Source organism: Monodelphis domestica, chromosome 4 (assembly GCF_027887165.1).
Source record: "Monodelphis domestica isolate mMonDom1 chromosome 4, mMonDom1.pri, whole genome shotgun sequence".
Taxonomy (NCBI): Eukaryota; Metazoa; Chordata; class Mammalia; order Didelphimorphia; family Didelphidae; genus Monodelphis; species Monodelphis domestica.
In genome coordinates, this window is record NC_077230.1 from 163,949,311 (window position 1) to 163,972,870 (window position 23,560).

The following is a 23,560-nucleotide window of genomic DNA, read 5'->3' on the forward strand; positions in this document are numbered from 1 at the left end:
GTTCTTTTGCTCACAGGTCTTAGGGGAATGAGGTCAATAAACTCAGAAACTTTCCTCAATTGTTATCCCTGGCTGTTCAGCTTCACTCTTGACTCCTGTCTGTTTTTGCTGCTTTTAGAATTCATTCTATTGATTTATTTGTTTATTGTGGTGGGGGATGTTGGGAGGGGAGGAAGCTTCACACCCTCTTCCTCCATCTTCTTATAGTACATGTCAATGTTTTGTCTTCATAAGCAGATGTTTTCTTACTCACCTTTTCAGGATTAGCAGTATCTTAACACTAATGAACCTAATTTACCTTCTAGTCCAAATATACTATTAAATTCCTTTCTCAAAAAAGTTTTAGTTTTGGGTTTGTTTTCATTAATATAGCTAAGTGTTACAGTGAATAGCTAGTATGAGGGAGAAGCAACTAGTTTGATAGGAATACTTAATTTGGAATCAGAAAGACCCAAATTCAAATCTATAATGACGTGCTTACTAGCAATGTGACACTAGGCAATTCACATATCAACTCTTATAGCCCCAAATTTTTCATCTGTAAACAGATTATAACATTTCCCTGACAGAAGGTTTTTGTGTGCATCAAATGAGATCATATAAAGTGCTATGTAAATATTATTATTACTTTACATGGTAACAACTCACCCTTTGTGTGTGTATGTATAATATATATGAGACCTTTTAAAAAGTGGCATTGAATAGTATTTCTTTATAAGTATTCTATTACTAATGAAAGTGTTCTCTGAAGCAGTAGTCTCCCGAGTAAAATTTTTGCACTCCTAGTGGGACAGTCGCATAATCCCAAGGAGTGCATGGTCAATCAGTGTGATATGGTAGGTTGCATACCACCCTTCCTATAATAGCTGGGGGCATTCCATCACAGTCACACCACTCAACTACATTCATTTTTGCTTAAATCCTGTCCCACCTCACCTTTAACCAGTGACTATGGTAAACTCCTAACCTTCCCCTTTCAGTTATTTCCTTAAGGTGACCAGTATTGTTGGAAAAATCTACCTATACCACCAGCATTCCTCTGTACTACCCTTCTCCAGATCAGCCTCTATACCATTGTTCTAGGGATTTCCCCTGAGCTCAAATCTGACCTGATTACTCTCTTGTTCAATAAACTCCAATGACATTTTGTTTATTTTAGGCTCAAAGATTATTTCTTATTCCCACAGCTAGGTAGTTTAGTGGATAGAACACAAGGCTTGAAGTCAGGAAGATCTAAAATAAAACCTTAGCTAGAACATATACTTGCTATGTGATCCTGAGCAAGTCATTTAATATTTGATTGCCTCAATTTTCTCAGCTGTAAAATAGGGATAATAATTGCATCTATCTCTCAGAGTTATTGTAAGAATGAAATGAAATACTATTTGTAAAGAACCTAGCACAGTATCAACTCATACTAAGTACCTAATAAATGCTTGTCTCCCCCCTTTTTATTTCATCCTTTAAAAATCTGTCTATTCTTTATACATTAAAATTTTTAAAATTTTTATGTCTCATAATTTACACAATTGTCAATTATTAATAGTAGCTAGCATTAATATAGCACTTTAAGATTTGCAAAGCACTTTGCATGTCTTATTTGATTCTCACAAGAACCCTATAAGGTGGACAGGTGCTATTCTCATTAGAATGACAATCTTGAGTCGGAGAAGTCAAGTGACTTCTCCAGGGTCACACAATTAGTGTTCTAAAGCAGAATTCTACTTAGATCTTCCAATTCTTGTTCTAACATCTACCTTTATGTAACTTAGTAATAAGCTAATATATATATTACAAAATATATGTATATATTTATTTGGGATGAATACTCAGAATTTCTTTCCTGATAAGAGATAATAAAAAAGGCTTGGAGATTCCTGCTTTTCTAAGAGAAATATCTTTGTAAGTCATCAATCATTGCTAGGTTTCCTAAATGTTGGAAAGTACAGTGTTTTGGACTGATAGCATTGACTATGTATTTGTCTCAAAATGGACATTTTAGAATTGAAAAATTTTGCATATGTAATTTAGAAGAAAATGCACTGAAAGCATTGAATTTAAAGAAAAAGGTAAAAAGCCCAATATTTATGCTTTTCAGTCTCAAAATATTCTCCTTCTTGGGCACTACAAAACTCAAATTGTGATCTGAAGATTCTTTTTGTGTCCCATCTTTTTATTTGCTATACAGGAGTAAAATACTTCATAATCATTTCATTTTTTATCTTTAAAATGGGCCTTCTTGACTTCTTATATAGCTCTTCCTTTGAAAAGGCTATAAGGATTAAAATATTTGTGAAGGACTTTGAATTCTAAGAATTAGCCTAACAAGTATAAGAAAGAAGTATTATCAAGAAGATGAAACTTAGATTTCTTCCTTTCTGCTTAATCATTAACATGAAAGCAAGCTTGTTTATAGGAGTCAGTCAAGTGAAAGGAATATGTTTTGAAGCCCAAAGAGTTGGGTTTGAAATCTAGTTCTTCTGGTTAATGCTTCTATGAATTTAGATATGTCATGACTCCTGAGTTTTAGTTTCCTCATTTTAAAATGAAGAGATTAGACAAGGTGTTATGCCAAGTCCTTTTTAGCTCTAAATATATGATACTACGACCTCTAAGAATATTCTGGTAATAAAATACATAAAATTAAAATGCATTTAACTTAACATAACTAAATTATTTTCAATGAAGTCATAGTCTATACTATACGTTGGAGATGGAGGAATTAATTTTTTAACAAGAAAAAGAAAATTGCTTTCTGTTTCATTCACAGTGAATTGTTAATACCTAACTACATCTATGTAATGATTAATAGTGAGGTAATAAAAACCCTATAGCCTACAGAATTGAGTAACCAGGAACAGGTAGAGACTGAAAACATTTTACACTACTGCATAATTTATAGAAAGTGACAATTATTCAAAAAACATTTGGCAATCTTGTTCCTAAATTCACATTTAGGTGTTAGGAAAAACTTGTTTTAATTAGTTATCTGAAAGTTATTCTTAAATGTGGTAAATTAATTTCTGGATGATGGATAGAAAATGGAATAGAAATCAAGTTTTAAAATTGTGGTTATTACTTTTAATCATAGAGATATTAAAGATAATGAAAAATTGCCCTTTCATTTTCATTTTTGAATCAAAAAGGCAACTAAGTCATTTGTTAATGTAGCATAAAGTTCCACATAAAATTACAAGATATAAAGACATACTTGTATATAGTTCTAAAATCTTGATTTACCAGAGATATCCAACATTATAGGGGATATTTTAAATAATTAAGAAATAAATCTCAAATAGCAAGATACTCATTAATTTGGAGTGATTTCATGTGGAAAAGATTTTGTGATTCTGATGCACTATAAGATCAATATGACACCTAAAAGAGGAAAACCTGAAGCTAACTATAGTCTATGATATTTGTAGGAGTTGAAATCCTTAATACTGGTTGAAGTCCTTTCAAAGTTAACCTGCTATTATTCTAAAACAGGGCTAATTTTATTTATTTAGGTAAATATTCTAAAAGGTAAAATAGTCAATCAGGCTTATTTTTTGAAACATCAAAAAGAGTTTTATGACTCAGTGTTTGATTCTTTTACTGATGATTACAGCTGTTCAGGATATTCTATTTGTGCATGTTTTTGATATCACTTCTTGATAAAGAACTTATTAATATATAAACCCTCTATTTTGGAAATGTGACACTGAAATTAAGATAGTCTTATAGTAATAAATTTTGTGGAATTATACTTTTAAAGTTGATATTAAAATTATATTAAAATTGTTTGTTCAAACTTAGAAATCTTGAAACAATTACCAAGAAAAGCTGGAATGCTATGTAACTCATAAGGCTGACATTTTTTCTTCCGGCATATTTCTTGACTGGCTGGACCTTAGACTCATCTAGTATGGCAATATCATTTAATCTACTTATTCCTCCTTATCTATTTGTTATTTCCTCCTTTACTAAAATGTTTTCTGGGTTGTACTTTTATACTCCAACTCTCTAGGTTTGTTGTGAGGTTGCAATGTAATATGTGAAAGCATTTTGGAAAAGAAATAAATAAAATAGATATCAAAATTTTTGAGGTGAGAATAAAAAAATAATGCAAATATGCTAGAGGGATGTACAGTCTCTAAGAGATTTGGGAGAATGATAGGTCTGTAGCTAACAATTTTGGCATGTAGAACAAATTTGGTTTGTGTGTGGAACATTAAGGGATTCAGTGATAATCTAAAGCAGAGATGTCAGACTCTGACCACATCAAATTGCTAAAATTTTTAACACATCTGGAAATCTGCTAGTTATTTATCAAACTTTTGTGAATATTCTTAAGCCAAAGAGGTTAAATAGGCATTTTCTTCCTAATATCATTAATTGGTTACTTTAAAACACCATTAAGTAAAATTCTTTTACTTAGGGAATTTAGTTAAATGGGAACAGTGTTATAAATTAATAAGCTGACAAATACTCCCTCAGAAAGATTTTAGGACTTCATTGTAGGCCTATGATATAGTAACAGCATTATTGTGAAACTTGTTTTGATCAACCTTACTCAGGTTATATCTTCAAAATCCCTCCACCCCTTTTTTTTTTCATTTCCCCCCTTGCATAGACCAGCTAATCTCTATAACTATGATGGCAAACATGGTATGCACTACAAAGATGGGTCACAGAGGCCTCTCTGTGGGCATGTGCACTGTTGCCCACCAGGGTCAGTTACTAGAAAGGCAGAGGGACTCAAGTAGAGTTGCTTCCTTCCCCCTCTCTACTGCACCTTCCTAACCCTCCACCCAGAGGCCCAATGGAAGCACTTATTCTCTTCCCTGAGTAGAACTCTTGGGACACTCCCCCTCCCTTTATCTCTCCTCTGTTTAGGCTAAGGTGACAGGAAGGGGGTGGTAGGGGGAATGACACTAGGTCTGGGTGGAGCAAGGCATAGCACATGGACTCTAATATGTTCACCATCACTGATCTATAACCTTTTCTTCTTTCCTGATCGTTTTGTTACTTGATGTTTCTTGATGCTATGGAAATTAGCTTCCTTAGTCCATCAACTTACATTTATAAGGCACCAGCTGCATGCCCTGAAAATTCAGACACATAAAACAGCCTGGATCTCAAAGAACTATATTTCTTAGAGGGATACAAGTTATTGATTTTATTTATGCACATAAATAAAATCCCTTTCCCTGGGGGATAAAATATCATTCCTTGGAGTCAGGGGTTTTGTACCTGTGCACAGTACACATTTGAAAAAATGTTGAATTGAATTAAAGGAGGAAATCTTTAACATTGAACAGTTTTTGTATTGTATTTGAAACTAAATTGTGTATACTTGTTGGCCTGTTGTTATTACTATTTACTGTTACTATTAGGCTTATATCTCAAAGAGATCAAAGGAAAAAGGGAAAGGACCCCATGTATGAGAATTGTATAGTAGTACTATCACTTGCGGAATAGCTGAACAAGTTATTCTATATAGATATAATGTTATATATATATATATATGTGTATATATATATATTTAATTTTAAACATTATTTTATTTGGTCATTTCCAAACATTATTCACTGGAAACAAAGATCATTTTCTTTTCTTCCCTGTCCCCCCTCCCACCACCTTTCCCTCTCCCATAGCCGACACACGATTCCACTGGTTACCACATGTGTTTTTGACTTGAACCCATTTCCCTGTTGTTGGTATTTGCATTAGAGTGTTCATTTAGAGTCTCTCAGTCATAACCCCTCCACCCCTGTAGTTAAGCAGTTGCTTTTCCTTGGTGTTTTTACTCCCACAGTTTATCTTCTGCTTGTGGATAGTATTTTTTTAGATCCCTGCAGATTGTTCAGGGACATTACATTGCCACTAATGGAGAAGTCCATCACCTTCAATTATACCACAATGTATCAGTTATAATGTTATATTTTAAGGAGTGATGGAAAAAAAAGAGATGGTTTCAGATAATCCAGGGAAGACTTGTATGAATTGATATAGGGTGATCTGAGCATAATTAGGAGAAAAACCTTATACAATAACATTTTAAAGAAAAAACAATTTTGAAAGACTTCAGAAACACGATCATCTAATTGGCCAACCAGTTTGAAGCTTTCCAGACAATGCTTATATTGACAGCTCTACTAACAGTTTATTAGCATGTCTGTTTTCCTGTAGTCCCTCCAGTATTGACTATTACTATCTTTTGCCACCTCTGCCAATTTGCTGGATATGAATTGAAACCCCAAAGCTATTTTCATTTGATTCTTTCATTAATAAAAATAGTTCACATTTATATGGCTCTCAAGTTTGCATAACACATTAAATACATTATCTCATTATATCCTCATCATAGTCCTATGAGATAGATGCTATTATTATTCCAGTTTTACAGATAAAGAAATTGAGTCCAAAAGAGGTTAAGTGTCTTACTGAAGTTAGCACAGCTATTAAGAATTCAAACTCAGATTTCCAAGTCCAACATATTACTGGGACACCTTACCAGAGATTTAAGGATTTGATATAAAGTTTTGGTCAATGCCTTTTCCTCTTAACTGTTTTAGAATCATTGCTAGAGAGGATGGTAGGATCTAGATTCTTTTTTTAAGTAGGGAAGATAGGCATGTTTGATAGATAGGAAGATGGTATAAAAAATAAAAAGCCAACTGTAAAAATAATAAGAACTGTAAAAATAATATAGCAATAGGTTGATTATGGGTTTATAAACTGATTTAGATACTCTGCTCACTGTTCTTATGAAGTATCTTCAGTTTATATAAGAGCAGTGAAACTTATAAATGAACTCTTCAGGGCCAGACGTAAGAATGCTGAGACTCTTGTTATAAAAAATAAACTATTTATTGAAAATATAAGGATAAGAAGAATTTCTAACTCTAAGGAATTCTAACTCCACTGAAATAAAACTCCCTGATTCCTCAAGGAAGCCCTTCTCCTGTGTCCTCAGACTACACTAATCCTTTCTGATCTGACTAACCCAAATTTTCCCTATTCTTCAATAAAGTAACACTATCCTTATAATTCTTAACTTTGTCTCCCAGTTATAAAAATAACAAAGGTTATTTAGTTCTAGGCAGAGTCTCAGCAAGAACCAAGTTAGGATTCTGAGAATAACTCCCAACTCCCTCAAAGTAACTGCCACACCCAGAGTGTGTAACTGTCACAGAAAAAACATTAATCTGTTAATGTTTGAAATTGACACTCTTAAATTTGCTTCAAATAATTCTTTCTCAAGCCAGCTTCTCTACTTCTTATCTCTAAACTAATATAACAAGACTTAATGTCTAATATAATCCTTATAATAGCCAGTAGGGAAGGGGACTAAAGGAGAAAGGATGATTGTGGTGACAAGTTTCTAGAGATGAAAGACATTATTAAACCAAGGGACCAACCTTGGTTAGGAGAAGGGCTACCTTTTTTCTTCAGTACTTCATTCTTTTTCTTGTTAAAATGTAAAGTTTGGTTTTCAATTGAGTTATGCAAAATGGTACTTGTGTGGGAAGTTTGAGGAAGGAATAGTCACCCTAGGGAATATGACAGAAAATCAGTTGTGGAGGCATTAAAAAGGACTATCTTCATGTAATAGGATCCAGTTGAGATTACATTACATACATTTTATAGTGGATGTCATCACCTCACTTATGGAACTTCATTCAGCCTTGCCTAGAAGTATGAAAATTGGAGTGGAAGAGGTAGTTAATAGGGAGTTATACATGTTTGGGATTTGATAAAGTTGTGAGCAACAGCAGAAAAACACAAGAACTTCAAGGATAGAGAAAAGTAATTCAACATGAAGAATTTGGCTTTTTAACTGTCATCTCCAAATTTGTGTCTCTGTTCAATTTCTAGGAAGATCTGAGGTGTTTTCAGTCACAGAACCATAGATTTAGGTTTAGAATTTACCTTAAAGGTAATTTGTTCTAACCCCCTTCTTTTATGGATGAGAAAACAGAAGACCAGCAAACTCAAGTGATCTGCATGAGGTCAACTACATAAGGACAACAATATAGATTTATTTTTATATATAATGAGGGCAGTTATGTGGTGTAGGATAAAGTGCTAAGCATGGAATGAGGAAGAGTTCAGATATGACCTTAGACCTTACTAGCATTGTGACCCAGGACAAGCCACTTAACCTCTGCTTCAGTTTCTTCATCTGTAAAAATGAGATGGAGAAGGAAATGGCAAAATTCTCCAGGATCTTTGCCAAGAAAACCCACATGTGGGCATGAAGAGTTGGACAGGACTGAAATGACTAAACAACAACAATTTAATATAATAGAATTCTAGTATAATAATATTTATATAGGACATGCTATGTGCTAGCAGACACTGTGCTAAGCACTCTACAATTATTACTTCATTTGATCTGAACTGATTTTGATCTGAAACTGAAACAAATGGAGGTTAAGTGACTTATCCAGATACACAGTAAGTTCCTGAGGCTAGGTTTGGATTCAGGTCTTTCTGAATTGGACTACCTAGTTGCCACCTAGGCACTAGGAGGAAAATCAATTCAAATACAGGACAGCCTAAATCTAAATTTTTCTCTTTAATTTTTCTTTTTGGTAGAACATACTAAAGACCACTTCTTACTTCTTTTATGAATTCTATTGATCTACCATAAAGTAGGCATGTTTTAAATTGGGTTTCCCAGTGTTGATGAATTTCAACTAATTAATTTACATTCCTTCCCTTCATCTCCCCCCCTTCCCCCCAGTCTCTTGAATTTGCAAGATCATAATTAAGATGTAGCCCATGGCCGTTAAACAGAACAAAACTAACAGACCTACTCTGGGATGGATGCCATGACCTTGGCGTACTAGGAATTGACAGGGTTCTATTATAACCCTCTATAGACAGTTTGTTTTCGTTCAACAACAAAATGTATAGGAGCATGGTGGTAAATAAAATATAGTAAAATATAACCAGGAAAAATAAAGATTGCTTGTAGCCTCTTTAAAGAAATTCTGAGAAGTTAAAATAATTTACCTAAAGTCTTAGGATGGGTAATTCCTATGGATCATTTAACTATTATTCAAAATTGATTTTAAACTTAAAACAATGGCAGTAGTGATTGGTAATACTTGTATGTATTCATATAACCTCTTTCAAATAGTCTAACTGTAGTATAGTGACATAGCACAGACATACTGACTGAACCTATATATTTTAGCCACTTAGAACAAGTAGTGTCAAACTCAAATAGAAATAGGGACCACTAAAGGATCCATGTGGATATTAACTTAGAAAATCACATTTTAATATCACCAATGTTTTATTGTATTTGATTTACTTCATTAAATATTTCCTAATAAGCGGTTTTTATTTGTTTGTAAGTACATTTTAATCTGGTTTTGGCCACCCTTAATCCTTTGACCTAAAGCATCTAATCTAATCCAAAGCAGTTGTTGTCTTTAACCTGCTGGACATTTTGGATTTTAAATGGGTTACTAAAACCAACTTCTTTGTTTTAGTTACTCTTCTAATACATGACACCTGATGCTTTGTTTTAAATACCCTCTGTATCTTGTCATGGTGTAGTAGAGAGAAGACTGGCTCTAGAATTTAAGCATATCTCAAAGGACCAAGCTAGGTCAATTGATGTAGTGCTTTTTGATTATTTATGAAGCAAAGAAGATAGAGTAGATGAAAATTTTTACTTCAAATCAAAATGATAACATTTGCTTATAATTATATGTATTTGAAGTGCATCTGTGGAGGACTAGGAAAATAGTCTATTTGCTTAGAGAGGAAAAATATTTATCAAATATCTTTCTTTTCAGTCACTATTTTATGAATTGCATTTTATATATTTTGTCATGCAAAAGTAGATTTTTTTTGCTAATAGATAATATGGCTTGGGTGTTTTCTAGTAATTGATAGTGTTATAAGTGCAGGCATTTTAGCTGGACTAGTACCTGTGTCTTCAACCATAGTTGTGTTAACTTTCAATTTGTCACTTGGACTGTCTCCAAGAATATCCTCACTCAATTACAAAATACATAAAATATTTAGGAATACTTCTATAAAATCACTTTGGACTTCATGTTTGGACCAGGCTCTTCATACTTCTGGAAGGAATGTCTGGGTTAGTTCTACTGTTCTTTCTTGGAGTCCTAAATGTGTATTATTCATAGGATCTTAGGGACCTCAAGGATAGCTCAGGCAGGGGTGCCTTGGTGGTTGCAAAATGGTATGATGTAAGGTGAAATCTGATTCTTTTTAATGTTCATTCATTTATTCATTTATTTATTACCAATTACATGTTATAACAGATTTCCCCACAAGTTTTATGATTGAACTTATCTCCCTTCCTTTCTTCTGTTCCCCTTCCCGGTGCTGGCAGGCAATTTTATTTGGGTTATACATGTATTATCATGTAAAACATTACATATTGTTCATTTTTGAGTAATCTTCTAAAACCCAAAACCCAAAACATAAACCAAAATTAAAATATGAAAAATTATGTTTTCATTCTTCACCAACTTGTTCTTTCTGGAGATGCTTTCTTTGTTCTAAGTCCCGCAGTACTGTCCTGGATCATTGTATTGCCAACAATAGCTATGTCTATCACAGTTGATCATTCCATAATATTACTGTTACTGTGTACAATGTTTTCCTGGTTCTCTTTATTTCACTCTGCATCAGTCCAATGTAGATCTTTCCAGCTCTTTCTGAAATCATGCTGTTCATCATTCCTTACAGCACAATAGTATTCCATCATCATCATATACCACAATTTGTTCAGTCATTTCCCAATTGATGGACATCCTCATAATTCCATTTTTTTCCACCTCAAAAAAATCAGCTATTAATATTTTTATATGAGTAGGTCCTTTCCACTTTTTTTTTTAATCTCTGGGATACAGACCTACTAGTGGTATTACTGGATTAAAAGAAATGCATTCTTTTATGACCCTTTGGGCATAATTCCAAATTGGTCTCCAGAATTGTTGAATCAGTTCACAGCTCCATAAGCAATGAATTAGTGTCCCATTTTCCCCACATTTCTTCCAACACTTATCATTTTCTGTCCTATTAGCCATATTATCATTGCTGTCATATTAGCCAATCTGATATGTGTGAGGTGGTACCTCAGAGTAGTTTTAATTTGCATTTCTCTAAACAAGAGAAATTTAGAACATTTTTTTTTACTTATTCTTGTTAGCTTTGATTTCTTCATCTTAAAACTGTCTATTCATATCCTTTGACTGTTTATCAATTGGGGAATGATTAATGTTCTTACAAATTTTATTTAATTCTTTATGTATTTGAGAAATGAGACCTTTCTCAGAGAAATTTGTTATAAATTTTTCCCCCAGTTATTTTCCTTCTAATCTTGGTTTCACTGGTTTTTGTACAAAACCCTTTAAATTTAGTATACTAAAAATTATTCATTTTATGTCCTGTAATAGTCTCTATCTCTTGTTTGGTCTTAAATTCTTCCCTTCTTCATAAATCAGACATATTCCATGTTCTCCTTATTTATAATATCACCCTTTATGTCTAAATCATATCTATTTTGACCTTACCTTGGTATAGAATGTGAGATGTTGATCTATACCTCACTTTTGCTATACTGTTTTCCAATTTCCCCAGCAGTTTTGTCACATAGTAAATTCTTATCCTAAAAGTTGGAATCTTTGGGTTTATTATATACTAGATTGCTAAAGTAATTTATCCCTAATTTATTCCATTTATCCACCTGAGGATTACTGCTTTATAGTACAGTTTAAGATCTGGTACTACTAGGCCACCATCCTCTACTTTTTTTTTTCATTAGTTCCCTTGATATTCTTGACCTTTTGTCCTTCTAGATGATTTTTGTTGTTATTTTTTCTGATTCTGTAAAATAGTTTTTTGGTAGTTTGATTGGTATTAGTTCAGTCTAACCATCAATTAATGTTTTCCCAATTGTTTAGATCTAACTTTATTCGTGTAAAAAGTGTTTTATAATTCCTGTGTTTGTTGTGGTAACTAGATATCAAAGTATTTTATATTGTCTAGAATGATTTTATAAAGGTTTTATTTTCCTAACTCTTGCTGCTGAATTTTGTTGGAAATATATAGAAATGATGATGATTTTTTATGGGTTTATTTTGTATCCTGCAACTTTGTTAAAGTTATTATTTAACCTAGTTTTTTAGTTGGTTCTCTAGGATTTTCTAAGTATACCATCATATCATCCCCAAAGAATAATAGTTTCCTTATTTTAAAGTTAAATTCCTACTTTAACTCCTTCAATTTATTTTTCTTTTCTAATTCTTAAAGCTAACATTTCTAATACAGTTAATAATAATGGTGCAAAATCTGATTCTTGCACCCCTGGTCCAAGTATTACACCCTATTTAGAATTTCAATAGACTGTGACTAGACTCAGGCATTATCAGCCACCAAAAATGATTTACGAGTTTATAGAGTGACAGAACTGCAGACTCCACGTTAGTGTGAATTTCCTCTCATTATTATTTCTCTGGAGCCTTCACACATATGCTACCTAGAACTGAGACCCCTCCTCTGCTTAATTTCCAGTGTTATAGCCACTGAACTACTAGTTGCTTTTGAACTTTCATTTTGTTCAGTACACAGCTTATGACTGGTGATTGTTCTTTACTTTGGATGACATCTAGGCATAGACCCCCTCCTCAGTCCTCTTCTGGAATTGGATAGCTAAATAGTAAACCTGCCAACTGGCACCAGTTCCTATATCCTACATGAGGTCAGGCCCCTCTTGGTGGATCTGGGACCTCTTCTTACCCTGCCCTTACCTTTATATTCAGTTCCTCCATACTTATAGCCCTCTATTCTGTTCCTGTACTGGAATGCTCTGCATGACAGACCTACTCTAGATCTTGACTTGCCTTCAAACTTATATGTCTCTCTATGTCCGCCTTGGCTGGTAAGTAACATTGTAACATTATTTTCCTTCTTTTTTCTTTTTTATAACTTAAAATTTATTTTCCTATAAGGATTCAGTCTGTTATGTTTTCTAGGTTGTTGTAGCAGCTGTAGGGAAGGACCTGGACTATGTTTCTTCCTCTTTCTATCTCATCTTGACTCCTCCCTCCAAATTACATGTATTTTTAAGAGATATGAATAGGAGATGGATTCTTAATCAAAAGATAGAGGCTGTTATTAAAAAGATTATTTTGATTATGTGAAAATGAAAAACTTTTGTGCAAACAAAAATTAACATGGTAAAAGGAATCTGCCCAATGTCAGAATATTTGATAAATAAGATTTATATATAATTTTTAAAATATGAAGCCTAAAACCATACCCCAATAGAGAGGTGATTAAAGAATATGGGCACTAGCAGTACCAGATCCTTAACTGTACTATAAAGAAGTGATCATCAAAACAATAAGGTTCTGGTTAAGAGACAGAAGGGAGGATTAGTGGAATAGACTTGAAGTAAATGATCTCATCAAGACAGTCTATGATAAACCCAAAGATCTCAGCTTTTGGGGCAAAAATCCAATATTTGACAAAAACTCCTGAGAAAATTGGAAAACCGTATGGGAGAGATTAGGTTTAGATCAACATCTCACATCCTACACCAAGATAAATTCAGAATGGGTGAATGACTTGAATATGAAGAAGGAAACTATAAGTAAGTTAGGTGAACATAGAATAGTATACCTGTCATATCTATGGGAAAGGAAAGATTTTTAAGACCAAGCAAGAATTAGAAAATATTACAAAATATAAATAGTTTTTATTACCTTAAGTTAAAGTTTTTGTACAAACAAAACCAATGCAATCAAAATTAGAAGGAAGCAACAAATTGGGGGGAAAATCTTCATAACAAAAGCCTCTAACAAAGGTCTAATTACTCAGATTTATGAGGAAATAAATAAATTGTACAAAAAATCAAGCCATTTCCCAATTGATAAATGGGCAAGGGAAATGAATAGATAATTTTCAGATAAAGAAATCAAAACTATCAATAAGCACATGAAAAAATGCTCTGAATCTTTTATAATTAGAGAAATGCAAATCAAAACAACTCTGAGGTACCACCTCACACCTAGCAGATTGGCTAACATGACAGCAAAGGAAAGTAATAAATGTTGGAGGGGATATGGCAAAACTGAGACATTAATGCATTGCTAGTGGAGCTATGAATTGATCTAATCATTCTGGATGGCAATTTGGAACTATGCTCAAAGGGCTTTATAAGACTGCCAGCCCTTTGATCCAGCCATAGCTGGGTTTGTACCCCAAAGAGATAATAAGGAAAAAGACTTGTCAACAATATTTATAGCTGTGCTCTTTGTGGTGGCAAAAAACTGGAAAATGATGGGCTGCCCTTCAATTGGGGAATGGCTGAACAAATTGTGGTATCTGTTGGTGATGGAATACTATCGTGCTAAAAGAAATAATGAACTGGAGGAATTCCATGTGAACTAATGGCGTCCAGGAATTGATGCAAAGTGAAAGGAGCAGAACCAAGAGTACCTTATACACAGAGGAGGATACACTGTGGCACAATTGAATGTAATGGACTTCTCTACTAGCAGCAATGCAATGCTCAAGGATAATTCTGAGGGACTTTAGAGAAAGAACTGTGGGAGTAGAAACACAGAAGAAAAACAACTGCTGGATCACATGGGCTGATGGGGATATAATTGGGGATGAAGACACCCTGATCCAAATATTAATATTATCGAAATAGGCCTTGATCAATGACACATGTAAAACCCAGTGGAATTGCACATTGGCTACAGAAGTGGTGTTGGGAGAAGAGGAGAGAAAGAATATGAATCATGTAACTATGGAAAAATACTCTAAATTAATTAATTAAATAAAATTATTTTAAGACAAAAAAATAAAATGTGATTTGGAAATGCTTCACAAAATGAATAAAAATACAATAAAACAAAAAATATTGGCAAATTATTCTCAACAAAATAATTTTACGAACTACTATCCTCTCAAAAATGTTCCAAGGTGCTATTAAAAAGAAATACAAAACAAAACATCCCTGAGGTTTTTCACACCTAGCAAATATTCAAGGATGACAAAAGATTGGAACCCAGTTTTTGGTAAGAGGTTGTAGAAAGACACGAACACTAATATTCTTAAAATTTTGGAAAGTAATTTGGAATCATACAAATATAAAGTGATTGAAAATGTCCATACTCTTTGACCCAGAGATTCTACTGATGTGCTAAATGTATACTTCTAAGAAGATCTTTAGGAAAAAGAATTAAGTCTGTATATACCAAAATATTTGAAGCAACAACTTCTCTGGTAGCAAAGAACTGGAAAGTAGATGCCCATTGATTCAGGCATGGTTAAATGAAGTGTGGTAAATATGAATATAAATAAAACTATAAAATATATAAAATCCATTTTTAAAAAATGATAATGCTTGGAAGAATTTTCTAAAGGTGTTGATTTCACTACAGATTTTCTTAATACAGATAAGTCTTAAGCCATTTATACATTAAGCTAGAATAGACTATGAACAATTTCTGCTTCATTACTTTATTTCTTTCTTCCCCACCATCAGTTTGCTGAGGCATATGAGTAGTGAGTTAGTAGGTAAAAGATTCTAATAACTGTACAAGCATCTAGATCTAAACAGAAACCCCAATTTTGATTTTCTGAATGATAAAAGAATGTGATCTTATGCATTAGAATACAACTGTTTTGAACCACTTTGAAATCTCATAAGTTAACATCTAACCACATCTTCAAGTATGAGTTAGCTTTCCTTATGAGGCAAAAACTTTATGTAGTATGGCTTAGTTTACTAAATTAATTGATCAAATAATGTAAATATTGTAGTTTCTGCATTTTAATTTTTAACATAAATATAAATAAAACAGCAACCTTGAAATTAGATAAATTGGTCCTTTAGCTTTTAGTTTTCTTATTGGATCCAAATATGAATTCTAGTTCTGTCATTTGGTAGCCATGTTATTTTTGGACAAGTTATTTTAGTTCTCTGAACCCTTATTTTACTTCCTAAAGCTATTGTGAGAATAAAATAAGATAGTGTTTTGCAGTGGTTAGCACAGTGCCTGGCACATATTGGCTCTATATAAATGCCCTCCATCCTGCCTTCTATGACTCCCAAGTCCAGTATTCTTTATACTGCACCATACTACCCTAATACTCAGCTCATTTTCAACTTGAATTCTATATTTCTATGAACCAATATATACCATAAAACCAGAAGGTATAAATCTACATTCTGTCTATGTGGGTTGGTCTACATGGTCTGTAAGGTCTCCTGGAACCTTGTATTTGTGATTCTATGATCTACTCTAATTCCCCATTCCATTTTAGAAATAATAAAGTCCAAGATCAAGTCAGGAATGGATGTGCTAGACATCCAAGCCAATTTTTTCCAATACACTACAATGTCCTCACCCCACCCCAAGGCTGAAGATAATTTTGTATTGACTAAAATGGAGAAGTGAAAAGCTTAAAACATTTCTACATATCGTACAAAAAGTTCATCAGCTACATATAGTGATGGCTGTATGGTTCAGATTAAAGGGTCCCTTTAGGCTCACTTTATGGGAAGGGCAAGATAAAATAAAGTCTTAGACCAAGATCAGGGAGATCCAATTCTCATCTAAGCTTTTACCAAACCAAGAGCATTTCCCAAACTCTTTATGCTTCAGTGGTCTTATAAGACAAATGGAGGCTATTATTTCACGTCTTTGATTTTTCCATAAATTAAGGGAAAGAATTTCTTCTGACAAACAAAATTTTATCAGGAAGGGTTTGCCTAATAATGAACATGTGATAATATTTTTTATATTTACCAAAAAACAAAACTAATGAAGAAGACAGATTTGGATGGTCCTATATTTGAGAGGATTTGTCAATATGTATAGATGGTAATATTTTAAATGTATACAATATTGTAAAATAGATCCATTCCTTTTCTCAAAAGTAAAATTGATTTGTATTTTCATTTATAGTTCCTTTTTTTGTATACATTGTTATTTCCTCAGCAACATATGTATAATTTTTCTTTGCGAGTTCTTGTGTTTTAATTTATTTAGCACTACATTAAAGAGACTCTTCTCTATCCTTTAGAATATAAGACAATAATGCATACAGTTTAGGAAAAGGAATTTAATCTTTATTAATGTGTTTTAATATAAATGGTAATGGTATGTAATATAATGGTAAGAAAGGGATAGTAGTGGGTTTGGTGAGTAAAAGTGGAGTCAAGACTTGCATTTTCAAGGGAAATCAACAACAATAGCATTTATATAATGCTTACTATATGTCAGCCACTGTACTAAATACTTTTTAAATGTTATCATTTAATTCTCATAACAACTCTTTTAAGGTCGGTACTACTATTATTTCTGTTCTACAAATGAGGAAACTGAGCCAAATTGAAGTTAAACTACACTTGCCTAATCACCCAGGTAATAAGTGTTTGAATTTGGATTTGAACTGAGATCTTTCTGACTCTAGGCTCAGTGCTCTATTTGCCACAACACCTAGTTCTATTATTTATTCCAAGCAGTAAGTTTTTCAGATGGTGGTACAATTTCAAAAGTTGAATGTTAAAATGTCCATTTCCAACTTTGGTCTTTAGAGACTCAGGAAGAACTGTGGTAGCTCTGGCAAGATCAATTGGTCTTCAGATTGAATTTGGAAAGATGCATTAAGAGGTATTGATGAAACCACACTGAGTAAGGGTTCAAGAATAAGCTCTGGAATGAACTGTTAGATAGGTGGAATTATGTTTCTCTCAAGCCAGTTTTGCATTGATGTCTTGGGATATCCTCACTCTTGATTGTAAAGATAGGCTCAATCATTGGATTTTCTTGATTTTGACACTGGCTCTTGTATTGAAAGAATCAAGGAAAAAAGCAATAAGAATTTATGATGTCCTAATTGTTGAGTACTCAAAGTAGTCTTTCCCTTGTTCTCAATACCTTACTTTGTTATATAGGCTGATGGAGCATAGAGAGTGGTTTTGGTAAAAGGGGAAGGGTGTTTTGGTTTAGAAAGTAAGAGAGTTATTGAGTGAAATCATAAAGGAGATGGCTGACATAGCTTACAGTCACAATAGCAATATTTATTTGATTATTGTTGTATAAGTTAATAGGGACAGTGGGGAGAATTTGTTTATGGTATCAGGGAAAATGGCATGGCCATCATGGAATGTAAAGTGTAATGGGGCTCCGCTAGGTAGATTGGGTCATGTGGACATACCAGTCAGGAGAGAATCATCTACTAGGGTAAGAATCCAAGAGCTGAAATGTTTAAGTTGCCCAGGTATTGTAGGTGGATGGCAAGATTAAGTGGTCTAGAGGCTTGCAGTGGTTGGTAGGGTAAATGCCAATAAAATAACTAAGGTGAATTGTGAAGCATGGCTGAAAGCTATAACAGTTCTTGTAACTGACATATCCATAGAATAGTGTCTAAAGAGACCAATACCTGACTAGCACTCCAAACTCTCTTTTAGTATTTACATGTGACAGATCTTGTTTTGTAGGTATAGCTTTTCTGGAGGCAAAGGCACTGGCTTTTTAAAATTTGCTTCAAAGCATGCCTGTTGACACCTTAGAGTGAGGCATTTTATTTCCATTTGCTGTTATGACAATGTGTTATATCTACTTTGGTTTGTCAGAATTCCACAAATACCAAATTACTTTAAATCATACATTTTTGTGTCTCTAGAATTTCCTCTTTTTTGTCCTATGTTAAATGTCCTAGCTGAATGTGTCTATTTAAATATTTACAATTTTTTTTCTCAGTCCTAAAATCTTCAAATACAATTGGAAATTCAATTCTTACCATAAAGTTTTTCCTTCCTAAGTTATTTTTATGCACAATATTACATTATTGTGGACTATTTTTGTTTCTGTTTTAGAGTGACTAGTAAAATGATTGTCTTTTATAAAAAGAATATATAAGCAAGAGGGTTTTAAAAAATCTTCATAAACATTACATTTGGTGAAGTTAAATATGAATTGCTTCTTAAACATTTTGTTTTTCTAAAGTTCTCACAGCATATATTCAATTACGTTCAGTCAATTACGTTATGAAAAATAATTGATTTGTCTTTAAAGGAACATTGTCTTGGACAAATGGATTTTCTTTTTTAGATTAAAATTTTAATAATGGTTAAACATTACAGTATTTTAACTTATTTTTACTACAACATAAACTTCATATTAATATCTTAAAGACAGTATTTGACTCTGTAAAGAGATACTTAAAAGTTAAATTTGAGTGGTTAGTTGTATTTAACTTCCTTCCTTCCTTCCTCTCTTATTCCCTCCCTCCCTTGTTCCAATCCTTTGCTTCCATGATCCAGAATACCTTCCTTATTTTACAGATGAGTAAAGTGGAGTCACAAAGAGTTATTCATGACTGAAAAAACTGAACAATAAAATCTGAGACCCAGAGAAATAAAATGATGGTGCTTAAGGTTATAAGCAGCAGAACTGGGGGTAGGGGGGAAGTGGGGGAGAGTGAATTAGATTATCTCAACTCCAAATTAGATATTTTTCTCCCCACCCCCTTTTCTCTTTAGTATAAGAGAGACAAAAGAATCTTGAAGAACATCTAAGAACCTCTAGATTGATTTTAGCCAAGTTCTCTTTAAAAAAAAAAATAGAAGTAGTATTAGAGAATCATTTACATCTGTTGTTCATTCCTTTCTTTCTTGTCGGACTCTTAACCCCATTTAGAATTTTCTTGGCTACGATACTGGAGTGGTTTGCCATTTCCTTGTCTACCTCTTTTTTACAGATCAGGAAACTGAGTCAAATGGATAAATGGGTTTGCTCAGGATAACACAGCTTGTTTAAGTGTCTGAGGCCAGATTTAAACTTTTAAGTTTATCTATGCTGTTCTATCTATCTATCCTATCTATCCACTGAACAGTAGCTGCCTGTAAAATGGGAGAATGGGAAAATTTGGTGGTGAAAGACTTATCTTAGCCCTTCTCCAAAAATACTGGTTCAAATCACTAAATATTCAGTTTATGGCATAGTCTCATGGAAGATTATGAGAAACCAGATAGTACCCAACATGGTTTTGTGAAGAACAAAATGTGTCAGACCCATTTAATTTCCTTCTTGGCTAGAGTGATATGCTAAGTAATATCAGAGAAGCAATAGATGGAATGTCTTTGGATTTCAGTCAGATCTTGATTTGTCATATATGACATTCTCATAAGTGAGTAAATGCTATGATCTAGCACTGTCAGAGGGGTAGTAGCAGGGGTGAAGTGTGTAGTATTTGACACATTTTTATTAATGGCATGGATGACAACATTAATAATATGCTCATTAAGTTGGGGAAAAACAAATTGAATAAATTCCCTAACACCTTGGGAGGAGGAGCTAGAATACAACTCAGATAAATTACTAAAATCATTCATTTCTGTACACTAAGTAAACCAAGTATAATTTCAGTATAAGACTGAAATTAACTTTATGGCACTCCACCAGAATGAAAATCAGGAAAGACTAGTAAATTTAGCTTGACCACTGATTGAATATTAGTGAAATATGTCAATAGCAATGAGAACATACCACTTTCCCTACTAGGAAGTTTTAGTGCCTCTCTCTTGCCTTTATAAGAAATTACAAACTTTCCTGTCCAGAATTTACTCTTTTACTATCTGACCTCAACCTCTCATGTTAGCCTGAATACATTTTTTTCCCCTCATACATGATGTACACTCTATATTCAAGCCAATCAAGCCTATCTCTTTGCTGCTCCCCATACTCAGAATTCCATCTGCAGTGTCTTTCGCAAACCATCTCCCAAACCTGGAATGCCTTTCCTCTCCCTCCTTACCTCTGCTTCTTGAAGTCCCAAATTCTTTTAAGCTCTTTTCAGTACCTCCTTCCTCATGAGAATTTTCCTAATTCTACCAGTCCTTATACTTTGCACATCCCATAATTACTTTGTATATGAACTTTGTTTCAAGTAAGTGCCTACTCTATATCAGGCATTTTTTTAAGCTTTGAGAATACAAAGCAGGGCATTCATTCCTGATCTAGTCATATAGCATTAGCTGCCTGCTGGATATTGTATGGGAAAATCCAAGAGCAGTCTGAGGTTGCCAACTGGAACTCTTCCAGGGCCAAGTTTGAAGGCAAAGGAGCTCGTCACAGGAAGTTCTTTCCACTTTTAAAGACCTTTCCTTTCATCATTTCCTGTGCTTTCCTTCCATTTGTGTGGCCCAATTGCAGCTATAGCTTTGTTTATGAATGTTCAAGGGGAAATCATTAGATTCTGATTCGTCACTCACTCTGGCAAATGTGGTTGCTGACCTCCCTATACTTAAGGATAAGTTGAGTGTATATGCTTCTGGTGATTAAATATAAAAATGGGCAGGGGAGAGTTAATCCCATCTTCACAATATCTTTTTTAAATATCCTGGAGATTTCTCATATTAAAAATGTCCAAAATGGAGATAAGTTTTCCTGATTTCAAGTTCAGTTCTCTATCCACTGCACCACCTTGCTGCCCTATAGCATATTTGTTATATTGGATAACCAGAATGAATCTTTTTGCAACTTTTCTGAATGTTAAAGGACATTTCAACCATTTAGAGAAAATGTGTAGAATATAAGCTCTTTATCTCAAATTAGATAACATTTCTAAAGTATTTAGCATAGTTCCTGGCACTTGGTAGGTATTTAATAAATACTTAATTTAAGTCTTTTCTTCCCTCTTTGAGGGCAGAGACTATAGCTTTGTATCCATAGCTCTTTGCACATAATGTCTCTAATAAGTACTGATTGTAAAGAAAAAAAGTCACTTCTGTTCAGATTATTACCTCTGCCTTCTTGGATTTTTAAAACTAAGCCTGAAATTAATAACAAAATAAAAGCCTATATTTATAAAGGTTTATGTTACTGTATTGAAATATCACATTGTGCTATACCTGAATGTCATACCAGTAGCTTACAAGCCTAAAGAGCTTTTGAAATTTGAGAGAATACTTGAATGGTCCTTTTGTTAATTGGTGTGTTTGTTTTTCAATGAACAAGGTCAGTTAAAAGATAGACTTCTAGAGAATGGATCTTTTTGTCTATATTGACTCATAAAGTCACTGTAATGGATGTATGAGATTGTAATGTGCTTCTTTGGAGAGAGATTCCACACTGATGAATTTTTTCAAAATAATGAAATAATGTTAGAGGTACATAAGAAACATGTAATATATAGGTAGCAGTTTAAGCTCCCTCCTTCTATGGATTCATTGACCTTAGATAATTTCTCTATCATAATCTTATCAAACTTTAGCTCACAACCCTCTAATTTTTACTTTCTTTTAGCAGTCTTCTAGAGAATACACATAGAGCACAAAGAAAGTCTTGTAGTCTCTTTCCATTATTTTCTAGGTATGTTGGAGAAGAGTGTTTGAAAATGAGAAGATGATGAACCCAATGATTAGACAAGGAGAGCAGGAATGGGAGACTTCTAGGCAAACAGTGCTATGTCTTGGTAACAACAATTTGTTTTGTTCCCAAGAACAATCAACAAATCATCAAAAGGTTGGTGCAACTCATCCTCACCAGGGTATAGACATGTTTATGGGAAGAGAAATCATAAATTCAGTCAGTCAATCATTAAGTATTTATTAAAGGATGTACTACCTACCAAGTATGTTGCTCAACACCTGGGATAAGAAGAAAGGCAATCAACAATCCAGGACCTCATAATTTAATGGGGAGAGACAACATATATATGTACAAACATTTTATAGGCAGGATAAATATATAATAAGCCACTGAGGGAAGGTACTAGAATTGAGAGATTGAACAGGGCTTCCAGTAGAAGAAAAGATTTTAACTGAGACTTGAAAAAAGCTTGGAAAGCTAGGAGGTGAGATGAATATGAAGAATGAATATGAAGAATATGAAGAACATTCTAGGTACTGGGGAGAGCCAGAGAAAATGACTGGAGTGGAGGAATGGAGAATTCTTGGAGAAATGCCAAGAAGCCAGTGACTTTGGTTTGAAGTGTGAGAGGCATATAAGTTGTAACATACAACTTTTTGTAAGTGGAAATTCTTCAAACCATAAATAAATTGAATTATATTCAGTTATTTTTATATATCTTGTGGTGGGGTTTTGTGTTTTTTGTATTTTTTTAATCTCTTTGTCTAGTTTGTTCATACCTGCTTTCCTATTATACCTAAAGTTCTCATCATAATTAAAATTCAAAAGTTTAATTGTGGCAAATGAATGAAATTGATATTCATGTGTAACCAATAGATGCAATTGACCTGTATCAGATCCCTTCCCGTTTCAGAGTACTAGAGTATGAAAGATATGAGTCGAGTAGAAAAGAGGTGAGATCATTATTACCTTTGCAGTTTTCTTCAGCCACGTTTATTTTAAAGGCTACCTGGCAATATTTTTGTCCTATACAACACACAAATTCAGTATGGTGGGAACATTTTATAATTACAGGATATGGAGTAAGAACTAATTTAGAGATCATTTAGGATATCTCCTCATCTTCTGCATGAGAAAATAACCTCAGAAAGTTTAAGTGAATTTCAGACTCTTGTGGATTATAAGCA

General features: G+C 33.4%; 1 protein-coding gene across 17 annotated transcripts in view; it reads left to right on the forward strand.

The window, feature by feature from the left end:
* Positions 1 to 23,560, forward strand: part of PKP4 (plakophilin 4) — a 285,178-nt gene that overhangs the window by 40,845 nt on the left and 220,773 nt on the right. Inside the window, exon 1 of one of the 17 annotated variants that reach the window (XM_056793888.1) lies at positions 22,508 to 22,526. The exons of the other annotated variants lie outside the window; for them this stretch is intronic. The gene's annotated coding sequence lies outside the window, so the exon portion shown is untranslated. Of the gene's footprint in view, positions 1 to 22,507; positions 22,527 to 23,560 lie in introns of those variants that run through there. 17 annotated transcript variants of the gene reach the window in all.